Source organism: Ciconia boyciana, chromosome 8, assembly GCF_034638445.1.
Source record: "Ciconia boyciana chromosome 8, ASM3463844v1, whole genome shotgun sequence".
NCBI classification, from domain to species: Eukaryota; Metazoa; Chordata; class Aves; order Ciconiiformes; family Ciconiidae; genus Ciconia; species Ciconia boyciana.
Genome location: NC_132941.1, coordinates 6,984,770 through 6,996,846, shown reverse-complemented (window position 1 = coordinate 6,996,846; position 12,077 = coordinate 6,984,770). Strand labels below are relative to the sequence as shown.

At 40.6% G+C, this 12,077-nt stretch overlaps 1 long non-coding RNA gene across 2 annotated transcripts in view; it reads left to right on the top strand.

Annotated features, from left to right (window-relative positions):
* The window catches only part of LOC140655764 (uncharacterized), a 172,128-nt gene extending 170,798 nt beyond the window's left edge, over positions 1–1,330 (top strand). For both annotated transcript variants that reach the window (XR_012043855.1, XR_012043854.1), the window contains exon 3: positions 994–1,330. This is a non-coding gene — a long non-coding RNA (uncharacterized lncRNA). The remainder of the gene's footprint in view (positions 1–993) is intronic.
* The last annotated feature ends 10,747 nt before the right edge of the window (positions 1,331–12,077 follow it).

Genomic DNA, 12,077 nt, shown 5'->3' with positions numbered 1-12,077 from the left:
CAAAATCTTAGTTTCTTATAAGATGACTTCTTTAATTTCAGACCGAACTGGAACTGCCAAACTGAGGTGAATTATGCATAAACATGCCGAGCTATCAAATCCCAAAGACTTTTAAATTACCAATATATTTCAGATGCAAAATCCTTACTATTCAATCTTCTTTCCTGCTGTGTGACATAACACTAGATACCTAATCGCATTCTCCGTTAGATTTGCTTTTTATTAAAATAGTGGGCTTATCTTAGTGCTCTGCTACTGCTGCTATATATGCTAGTAAATTAAATCAGTGGAGATATATAGATGTTCATATGCTGATATAAAACAAGAGAAAAGCAAAATGCATTCATCGCTGCATATTTGAGCATGCAAGGGTTTTTTGTTTGCTTGCTTTGCTGACTAAGGTACTCCTAGGACTGGTCCTGATCACAGGATTTCAGCCACGTAACCTCAAAGCAGATAGCGACCGGTGGAAGTAAACTTATTTAAAACTGGCGTGAGTCAGACTGGCATGAGTACAGAGACCTGAATCATACTCTCTCTGTTTGCATTCATGTCCGTTAAAAGCAGATAAAAAGACTTTTTCAAAAAAGGGAGGAAGGAGAGATGTCATATGAGGAAAATGCAGTGATAATGATATCTGAAGATGCTTCTTATTTGGTTTTTGAAGTGTAAAATATGAAGCTGATCAGTGAGGGAATGGGATAGGCATAATTATGGATTCTTGGGAGTTTATATTTAGGAAGCGCCTGCATGGAAGGAGGCTTGAATGTTTAAAGCAGATCTGAGAGTCTGTAGGTAATTTTGCATTCAGGCAAAGAGATAGATCAATTGAACATTCCCCCATGTACGCAAAAAGTCTTTTGGGGCCTGTGTGTGTAGATGTATTCACCCAATGCTGCTTATTCACAGAATTGCTCTGAACGACCTGGAACCTTCAACAGTAATCAGTTATTTATGAAGGTAATAACTAGCCATGACTCTTATTCATTGCAGGTATAGCCTGGGTGAGATGGGGGGCAATTCTCAAATCTTGTTCAACTGGTGGATGTGGAAGAGAAGCCACGGGAGATGAGGACACCCCAGCAGAAACAAGCTGCCTTCTTGCTGTTACTATCCAGGAAGTCTCTGGGATGCAGATGTGACAGCAACAGCAAAACCTATTTCATGGTCCTGTCCCATGAAGAAGCCATGAGTATCAGCAACCACACAGAAGAGCTACTGGGGGGCTGAGGAGGGGAGACTCTTAAAAATAACAAACATTACCTATCTGTCCTGGTGGAGCATGGTAGTTACTTGTGGATCTCACTGTCTAAACCCCCTCAAAGTAAAAGCACAGTACTGCTATCTGTTGTTATTCTGGTTTGGTTTTTGTTTTTAAAATGATTCCAGCATATTGGCCTATGGTTCTGAAACCCTGCAATTCTTTGACAGAAAGTGTTGGTTTAGTTTGTTAGTCAGAGTCGTGGATCCAAGTATCCATCTGACACCAAGGACTTGTGTGAGTGGCTGTGATGAAGCACAAGAGGATTATTATAATCCTGGTCACCAGGGGAACCAGCCTCAGCAAAGCTTCATCTCCTGCTGCCTCCTCAGGTCCCTACCACCCGGCGGAATGGCTTTGTTGGGGATGGAGGGGATCAGGATCTGTCCTCAGATGTCACAAGCCCAGTGGCTGCTCTGCTTGGGGTGGGATTTTTTTTGTGGGAGAGGTTAGCTCACTTTTTCGTCTCATCTCATTGTGGGGAACAGACAAACCAATGGGTCATTTAGGCTGGAAAAATAAGGGATTTCTTCATCAACAGAGATGAGACGTTCTGGAGTAACCTCTGAACACCAATAGTGGTGACAAAAACTGAACTGTTTTTGAGACATAGATTGATAAATGAGTGCGATACGAGTGCTAAGGATCTATAGTGACCTGAATTAGGGTAAATAGCTTCACAAGAGATATTAAGCCTGATTAGTCTCGGAGACAATTTCACTGTATGGATCTTGGATCTGATCTGTGTTGTTGTCTTCTAGTAGAGCAGCAATGTAACTACACTGGTGTCACTCCTGATTTGCACTGCTGGAAAAGAAGGATGGAGCCAACATAATTTCAGGATATTTTCTGTAATACCTTATTTAGGTTTTATAGAACCCTAATGGTTTCCTTCTTAAACACTTTAAGATTTTCTACCATACAGGGTTGTTTGGAAGGCTGAGTATTCAGGAGGGAGGAGGTGGTGAAGCAGCCAAAAGTGTGTGATAAATTAATGTAATTACTCAGCTTTGCACTATAGCTCAGAGGTGTCCACTTTACATGTGCAGTGCACGCATTAGTATGCAGTAATAACGGTAATATAGCATCGATATAAACAGAGATGGACATGTAAACACCATCTGAGACCCATATTATTTCTAGATACAATGCATTGCCACATCTGGCTCCATGCTAGCAGAATGGGGCTTTCATGCTATTTTTACTCCAGACTTTCTTTTCATAGGACCTTTGTTCAACTTCCCACTGCCTCTCCCCTCTCCTCTTTGCCTCTGACTGCACTCCACATGCACCTGGGCATGACAGTGAACATGCAAAATCTGATCAGCAGGCCAGCCATAGAAGGAGAGAGAGCATAACCCCTTTGTTTTACAAATCCACAGTTCTCCGGTTGCTCGATCCAACTGTTCCTCCAGCCTGAAGGACTTGGTATAGCTATTTCAATCTGCTGAAATTACTGCTGCTAAAATAACCTTCCAGACTTCTTCTTCTGGCCCTGTCTTTGGACCGTCCCTGTGGAGCAATCCTCTCAATCACAGCAAAATTGTTTTCCTTTAAATCCTCATATACCTCAGCATGTTCAATCCATTCTCTTATCCCAGACTTACCCGCTTACCCTCATCCACTGCTCCTCGATTGAAGTTTGGAATAACAGCTATTTATTTCGCTTTGGCCCAATTACCCAAGTTTGTAAGGGACAGTTTAAAGTGAAATATGCCATTCTCCAGGAGCAGAGGTGTGGCAGCGGTTTCCATTGCTCATCTGTGCCTTTGCACAAACGGTCACTGTGCAAGGACCTCTTCTTGAAGGCATTTAACTTAATTATAGAAAAATCTGTGAACAAGGCCCATGGTTGCTGTCTCCAGTCTTCCACATAGGTAATGAAAATTAAAATTCGAGAGGGGTTCTAAGAGCCAGATCTACCATTTATTTGATTAAGCAATGCTTTGTTATGCGATGGGATTTCTCAGCTGAGAGATAAGCCCCACAAATAACCACCCAAGAACCTGAGGGAATGAACATTTTCTTCCCATAACAGATGGCTAGCAGAGAGATCCCAGTGAGATGATCTTTACTACTCTACCATAGCGTTTTGTTCTACTTTCCTAAGCTGAAGTGTCAATATTTAAAAAAAGAAAACCAAAACCCAACAACTGTACAAGTCCTGCACAGTCTACATTCAGGAGGCTGCAAGAAGTTGTTCAAAACCATTTTTTCCTTTCCTCCCCTCCTTGACAACAGCATGAACATGGCATTGAACTCCTAAGAGGTTCTGCAAAGAGTCTCACTCCTGCCTTGAGACACGTCTGGGGAGAAGTTTCCAGTCTTTGTATTTACGCAAAACTACTATAAGAAAATTAGTACTGTACATTACTCCCAGAGTGAAAACTTTAGAAAGTGTTTTTAATAGATTTTTGTCTTACTGACTGGCTTGCCCTGTGGTGCAGCAATAAGTAGTTATGAGCAATTTGCCAATGAAATATTTCACTTCAAGGGAACCTGTGATTCAATATATAAGCACCAGTCCGTCTGCAGTGGACTATTTTTAATATCCCTGCATCTGCAATAATATGTTTAATTAAAGCCAAATTGAAGTTTCTATTGCTCATTTTCAGGCCTCTTTTTGTCAAAGCAGCTCTGTGTAAATGTTCTTATGAAATATTATGAGACTGAATGATTTCAGATGAGAATACCAAGCCAAAATTGGAGTTTTTCTGAAAATATTCTAAACAAAATGAAGAACCTATTGTTTGATGTTTCCTGTGATTCTCAGTAATGTAATTTATATAGCAGATTCGTCACAAATGATCATGGCCAAAAGCAAAGTTGTAGGTCAAAAATACCAGTGAATAATGGATGCAACATGCAATAGCATAATATACAGGCGTGCTTACACATAGTCTCTCATGTAATAAAAATAGTACTGCTCTGCTTCATACCTTAGTGGCTTTAATAATCATATTCAGCTAGCAATTCTGTGAAAGTCCTGTAACATCTGGGTAGCTCCATTTGTCCATTGCCGATGCTGTTCCCTCTCACTTGTTTTTTTATGCACTCTAACTAATAAGGATATTGCAAATACTCAAACCTTGGAAGAAAAATCTCTTTTCTTTGGAATTAAAATAAACACCATTCAGTCACAACAGCTTTAACTTTTGTTCCCTCTTGTTTTGTCTTTTGGTTAAAACAATACTACTAATAAAGACATACTATCTTGGTTAGGCATTTCCCAAGTCAGTACTAAACTAAACACAGAAATTACTTTCTGTAGGCAGCCGGAATTATTAGAAACACAGAGGTGTCCCTATACTAGGTGCAAAATGTACTCAGTTAGATGCATATTGTCTTTAGAGTACTCCCAACCTGACTGGAAGCACATACACTAGACGGGACTTGAGAGAGATGTTTATAATTTGATCGGCGATAAAACCGCAACTGCGCTTCTGTATCGGATTTCCAAATCATGTCAGGTTCATTCAGCAGGGTAATTCAAAGACCATCTAGGCTTTGATGGTTGCACAGTTTACAGGAAGCAAGAGCTGTATTAATATCGTTAACACATGATTTTGTGTGGGCCACTCAGTACAGTCACTTCTAAAGCTTCTGCTGGGCCGAGATCTGATCTCACAGTACAAGAGTGACTTTGTTCTCCAGTGGGTATCTATATTGATTTTTGACACTATTCTACAAGAATCCCACTACTCACGTTTTTATTAATCTTTTGTTTTATCCTTCCTCATCCTGATGTCCTGGTTAGAATTTGCTGGTTGGGGATTATTTGAGATAGATTGATCTACACTTTGCTGCAAGCATTACAACTAGACCAAAGTTTAATTGTGGGTCAAACTGTTATTTTGCTACTTTGAGCTAGGACTGTGATGCTGAGGTGCAGTGGTTTTATGGTTGCCAGAAGGACTAATGTATTCACGGGGTCATCCAAACAGACGTACAAATTATAAGTGAAGCCCAGCAACTGGAAGGGATATGTTTTCCAAATTCAAACATTTCATCGTGTCTTTGTACAGACTGAATGATTGCAAGAGATTTCCTGCTTGATGTAGGTGAGTTGATTGGCATGAGTGGAATGTCCACGTTAGAAAAAGAAACAGCATCTTGATGTTATATTGACTTCTTAAGTGGCTCTTCAAAGAAGTGAGTATTTATTTAGAACAGTTGGTGGAAATTGTATACAGCTTGGCTGACAGACAAACAATTCTGCACAGCCCTATAGGGATAAGCAGGAAACTAGAGCTGGAAATTTTTGGCCTTTTTGATAAAGTAGATTTACTGGGCTGCTGTAGCAATACTTTCTGAAATGTTCCATTTTGGCAACCATTTGCCTACTTACTAAGAGAAAGGATTAGACAATAAAATAATTACAGTATTCTCTAAATATCTGAACATAGACAAGTCCTAAGACAGCATCATTGACTTTTTTAGAAAACGGGACAATGACCTTTCCCTGGAAGGGACGGTGAAGCCTATGGAGGCATGAGATTGGACTGGAAAAGTTGGAGGATAGGTTTTCTGTTTGTTCAATACATTCATTATTTTCTGTCTCTCTTTTCCTCTCCTTTTTTTTTTCTCCTCTATTTAGACCACAAACCCTCCTGAGCAGGAATTGTTTTGTGCATTCCCAGGTTTGCTGGAAATTCCAAGGACCACTGTAATGCAAGTAATGTAAAGCAACATTTGGTCCATGTTACTGCAAGAAGAGATTGAAAATGAAAAGGAAGACGTTTGGCTGGGGAGAACATCAACAAGCATCAGATGAAGTTATCATCCAGCTTGGCTGTTAGCCAAGTTGCTGCAAGCCTTGTTGGAGTCTGCCTGTTGAAATGCCACTTCCAGCAAAGTCAGAACCTGCTGGTGAACACAGTGGGGCTGGAAATGAGAAAGCTTTTAACCATCAGTGAGATGAGGTTCTGGAAGAACCTCTTCCTAGGATTCACTGAAGCACACAGCCTTGTTTTAAGGTAAAGTTTTTTTCAGACTATGGTAAGATGATGTGTTATGTACCTGCAGTATAAAGGGACTGGGCACAGTGTCCAAACAGGTCCTGTCCTCTCCATTGTTCTTACCACATTCTGCATATTTGAGTAGGAAAAAAAAATATTTCTAAGCTCTAAAGCTCTAGCTGAAGCTGAACTTGAGTTCAGCTCCTTTATTCAAATCTGTCCCAAACAGAGGGAGCTTAACTGTTGCATACTGAACCCGCTGGAAGTGTACTATAGCAGTGTAATTTGTTTCCTTTCATTCTCTGCAGACAAAGATTCCTAAGCTATAACAAGTGAATAGGATAATGTCTTTAAAATGTCTTTTTTTTCCTTCTCTCTTTATATTGCCTTTGGCAATTTTAAGCCTTTAAAGACAGCTACAGTTTCTTAACAGTTTTCCTGACAGTCTGCACTACTGAAGTAAGACTTTAATTGAGCACGCTAGTATCCAAATATGATACCCTGTGCAGCTGACTGATTAATTTTTAACTACCTTGGATACCTCAGGAAAAGTATACATACTGGAAACATGCAGGTATTTTTTATTTAGGTCTTTACTTTTCTTTTCCCAATGTGACCTCATCTGTTCTACTGTGATAAATAGGAAGAGAGTAAATGGACATCCTAAATATAGACAGTGAATTGCATGCTGGTCAAAACAAGATTTCATTTTTTTTTCCCCAGTCCCAAGGATTAGTATCAGCCAAAAAAATTATAGCTAAAAATCTTCCTATTAAAGAAGCCATTTTATCAAAAACTGGAAGAGAATAAGTTTTGCTGATCAGACTGCTTATAGCTAATGAGATTTGTTTAATTAAGAGGAGGATCTTGAAACTGAATCTTCTGTATCAAATACAAAGACGTGGAGTCAGATTCTTTTTCACATTCTCCCAATGTTGCTGTTCCAGTTTGCTGATCTTACCCACCCAGCAAGTTCACTACTCTGGCTTGTGTCTCTCTCCTGAAAGTTTTCATAAGAATTGTTGAAAGGTTTCATTTTTGTTCCACTGTGGAATGAAAATCAAGTGTCAAAATAATGATGCCTGGGGCTTTGGGGTTCTCTTTTCCCTTTAATGGAATGAGACTTCTGGTTTTAGTCTGCTTCCATGTACTGAAATGACTTCTCAATTCAAATTGCCATTACTGAGAGGAAGACGACTGTAGTTTGGGTATCAGTTCCCTGGGACCTGCAACCTGCCTGGCAAGGAAGCAACTTTAGGTAGGGCTTACCTCATTTAAATGCCATTATTGCAAGGACTTGCTCAATCTATGTACCCTGAAGTGGGAGAGACACCGCAGAGAATGGAAAGATGGATGGCAGGCTTGGATGAATGCCCTGGTTAGATTCTCTATATTAGATTGTCATGCTTTTCCTGGCCCAGATGCTAACATCTAACACATTTTTAATATTATTGCCTGTTGAGATCCTATTAGAAAATGATTCAGAGTCTGGAAAGTTGGGGGCAGGGGGAGAGTTAATTCCCTAGAAATAATACAGTCATTATGTGTACACACAATTCAATATGTAACTTGTTTTTTTTATAGTGTCTCTGCCATCCTGTACACTAGCTTTTTAAAATTGCAGTCACATTCATTATAAAGTAAATGCCTAATGCAAGTGATTCTCAAAACAGTTTGTAATTTAAATTCCTATTGGAAATAAAAGTAATGACCCGCAATAGCTCATTAGTGGCCTTGCAAACGTTCATTATTTCCTTTCTCTTTGTCTTTCTCCTGGTTTTCTCCCCTTAGTAAAAGACAGGGGAGTTTAAAGGTTTAGATTACCTTTAGAGCTATCCATCTCTAATGACCCATGAAAATGAACATTTGATTCCTGAATGAGGAAATCATCATTCCCTGGTGTTTTCAAGGGGATAAGTGTGTTCACTTAGCAATCCATGAGGAAGCTAGATATTCCAGATAATATTAAGGAATTATTTTATATTTATGCCCAGGAGATTTTTTTAAATTGTTCTAAAATGTCAAATCAAATACTGAGAAGTCCAAGAAGTCCTTGAAAAGATGGATGCGAACACTCGGGATTTTGAACCCAGGTTGTTTCTAATGATACCTGGATGCTGCTACACTTCCAAAGGTTTATCTGGCTCTCTATTGCTTGGAGATGCACAAGGAGAGCGCGCCTGACCTCTCTGTGCCCTACGCCAGCTTCCCCTTGCAGCACTACTGCCTAAGCATCCAATGGCACTCGGCAATTGGTGTGCTTCGACACAGCCCATCTCCACTGGCTTCTCTGTTGGATGAAGAAGACTTAGCGTCTGCCATGCAGATGATGCTTGGATTGCTGGGGAAAATGACGCAGGAGAGAGACAACATGGGGTTGCAGCGAGATTCTGTGTTACTTAGTCCCAGGAGAAGGACTTTATTAACAGCGCTTGCTCTGGAATGGTGTTATCCTTAAAAATATGCTCATCCTTAAAAATATGCTGCCTTGTTCACCTGTCTCTTTTACTGCCCTGAAGTCCTCAGTCCCTCAGCACCACCCTGTTTGTCTCCTTTACAGTAGCTTATGCAGCAGCATTTGCTGTTGGTGTGGAAATGCAAAAGTGCTCTCTTCACCAAAGCTCTAGTAGCAGGAATTCTGTGGGATTAAACCTCCTGTATCCCACATGGTTGGAGAACGCTCTGCTATAGTATGTCCTCAGAGGAAAAATGAGCGCAAAAAATGTTATTTATACTTAGTTTCTCTCTACCCCAGTGATTTTCCTCCTCATTAGCCATTGAGACTTGGAGACTGTCAGTATACTAATGATTGCTGATAGGGGCAGGCCTTAATGCAAACCTCTTTAAAATATAAAATAAAAGATTGCTTGCCTGTAGAAGTCTCTCATAAGTGCTTACCAGAAGTTAAGTTTCACTGACTACTTTCTATGTATGCAAAGGGATTATTTTGGCAACGTATGCATGAAACAAAACCTGGTAACATGCTTAAAAGCATTACCTATTGTTGGAATTTGGGTTATTCAGTACAGTCATTAGATCACACCCAATAATTCTGTAAAAGTTGATTTTTCCATCCTAAGGTCAATTCACTTTTATTGAATTGCTTCAAGCAGGTTTCTCCAAAGCACAATGCTCCTCTGTGAGCCACCAGCCAGCAGCACTATGGCTGTTACCTGGTTTGCTGATGCTTACATTAGGTCATCTAAGAATCAGGTTTGACTGAGTTTGGACAAAACTAGCTCATTTGACCTATGTTGAATTTCTTTTAAAAGAAACTAGTCAAGGAATGCTCTTTCGCAGTCCTCTCATCTGCTTTCTTGTCTAAACTCTGAGACCACTTCTCTGACTGGTGAGACTATAGAGGAAGCATCTTCTTCCCTCTGTGCTGGAAGGCAGCTGCTCTCAGCCTGCTGTTATGTCTACCTCTCAACAGAGAGAAACAAAAGCTCAGTCCCCAGTTTCTCATAACGTGCATGCACTAAGTTGTTTTCTTTTTAAAAGTTTTAGCTCTATTCTTATTGAGATCTACTTAACACACCCATTGGCTTGCTTCCTTCTCGCTTAGTGCGTACTCTGGTGTGTCAGTCGTTCAGTTTTGCCCATCGGGTTTGTGTCAGATGTGATGCTAACCGCCTATTCCAAATTCCACTTTAAAACAATATCATTCTCACTTTGTTCACTATAAACTGACTACACAGTACCACCTGCTGATGGACCGGCATCACAAACCTGGCTTTTATTACTGCTTTTTTCAAAGGCGGAGTTGCCTGTGACAGCCTTGCTTCTTAGGAAGGGGCCCTATGTAAGAGGTAGGAATGCTCTCATGTTCGTGCAGTGCTTTAGACTCCGTCATCTGCTACCACTTAGCAAAAGGATAATGCTGTGTCAGAAGGAGACTTGCGCTTTAGAAGAACGAGTGAATAGCCTCCATTTTCCAGAGCCTAAAAGGGCAGAAAAAAAATTAGAATGTAAGCCAGCAGGCCTAAGGCTATTCTGATTTACATCAGAATCTGTATAGGCCCTGTATGGCTTACAAAGACTAGTAATCATCTACATCTACTTCTGTCACCCGTCCCAAAGTTGAGGAATTAAGTATCTGAGTATCGAGGTCGTAATATTTCATTAGTCTTCATTAACATGAGAGCTGATCTTGGTCTGATCTCTTATTTCAAAAGCTGTTACCACTGAGGCACTAAAACCCTTGTCCTCCCCAAAATTCAGGAAATAAACTTGCGTAATTTCAAGTTAGGAAGCAGGCTTGCCCTTTTGAGCAATACAGTGAAATATTGATTATAGTTTTTCAGCTGTTGATTCTGAATCTGTTACTTGCCCCAGGAAAGTTCCAGTAACTTCTGGCCCAATAAAAGTTTGCAGAATCTGCCCTTTCCTAGGGAACAAAATCAGTGTAATCACAGCCAGATAACTGTCAAAGAGAAACAGTGGAAAGCCAAGAAAAAGAGGCGACAGAGCCAGAACTTGGTATTTTGCAAATCCAGATTCTCGTCTCCTTCAATTATCTATAGGGCAATTAAGAACAGTATATCCTATGTCCAATAAAATGTTGTCACTTTCAAGAACTTCCTTTCTCCCCAGTTTGCATAGTTTTCTCTCTTTTTTTCTTTTTCTTCTTTTAAGATGTGAAGTAGTCTGGTGCATGGGTTTTGGTTTAAGAAGGCTTGCTTTTTTAATTTCATTTCATCAGGACAGAGTTACATTTGTTCAGCATCTGCACAGGACAACATCTGGAGCCTCAGGAAATTCAGCTGTGTATGACGCTTAAATGAAATTACTTTTTCATGCACTTCAGAAGAGTATCAAGAGCATCTCTCTGACCAAACAGGGTCTTTTGTTCTCCTCCAGCAAGTGTTTCCCATTAAAAATGTCATCTCCCTTACAAATTGCTTCATTGCCTTTGCAGCTGGGGTTATTGTTTTCGTGGTTTTGTACTTGTGCGATTCTCTAAGGGAGCAGAAAGCTAGGGAAGTGGGGCTTGGTTTCTTCTCTATTTGCCCTGTGCGTGCCGTACTTTGATTTCCCACCTTGGGGTGGAGTGCCATATATTTACCCCTTTACCCCCTGGATTCGCACAGCACTCGGGCTGCCCACGCGAGGCTGCCAGCTGAGTCCGCAGGCAGCGCAGGCAGCGGCACAGGCAGTGGCACGTGCCCACAGCAGCCGTGGCATGGGGCTGTCCATGCTCCCACAGAACTGCTGAGCTGCTCTCTGACCTTCTCATCTCAGCTGTCTTGGGGCCGTTGTGCTTGCAGAGGGATGGAGGGGGAGAGCAAGGAAAAAGCAAAGTGAGAAATGTCTGTTTAAAGCTGGAATATGAAGGATGGTTTTTAAATGAGACAAATCTGCTTCTTTTGTAAGAAACACAAGGTTTGGTATTTTCTCCAGTTACTCTTCCTGAAGAGAGTAATCAGGGCACTTGGTTCTGCAAGAAAACCTAAATTACTCTTAGGGACTTAGGAAGTTTGCTGTGACTTTTCATGAAAAGTCTAACCAGAAATATAACTAGCAGACTAGAGAAGGAGCTGGAGGAGTTCAAAGGGAGACGGCGGCAGTCTGTACCTACTGCAGCAAGCTCTAATAGTGCAGAGTACGTGCAGTTCCTTACAACAGCGAGCAACCCTGCAATAAACCTCACCTAGCAACATAGAACTCAAGGGGCTATATAATTTCGGTGAAGAACTGCTTAGAAAATGTCAAAACTTCAAAAAAGTATTTTGCAGGGAGGATACCATTTAAACCCCAAACATAAAAACCTCATTTTTTTTCCTCACCTCTCACTTTTCAACCAGGATTGCCTCCTTTGTGCATTTTGAAAAACATGTTTTATTTTTTTCCCCCACTTG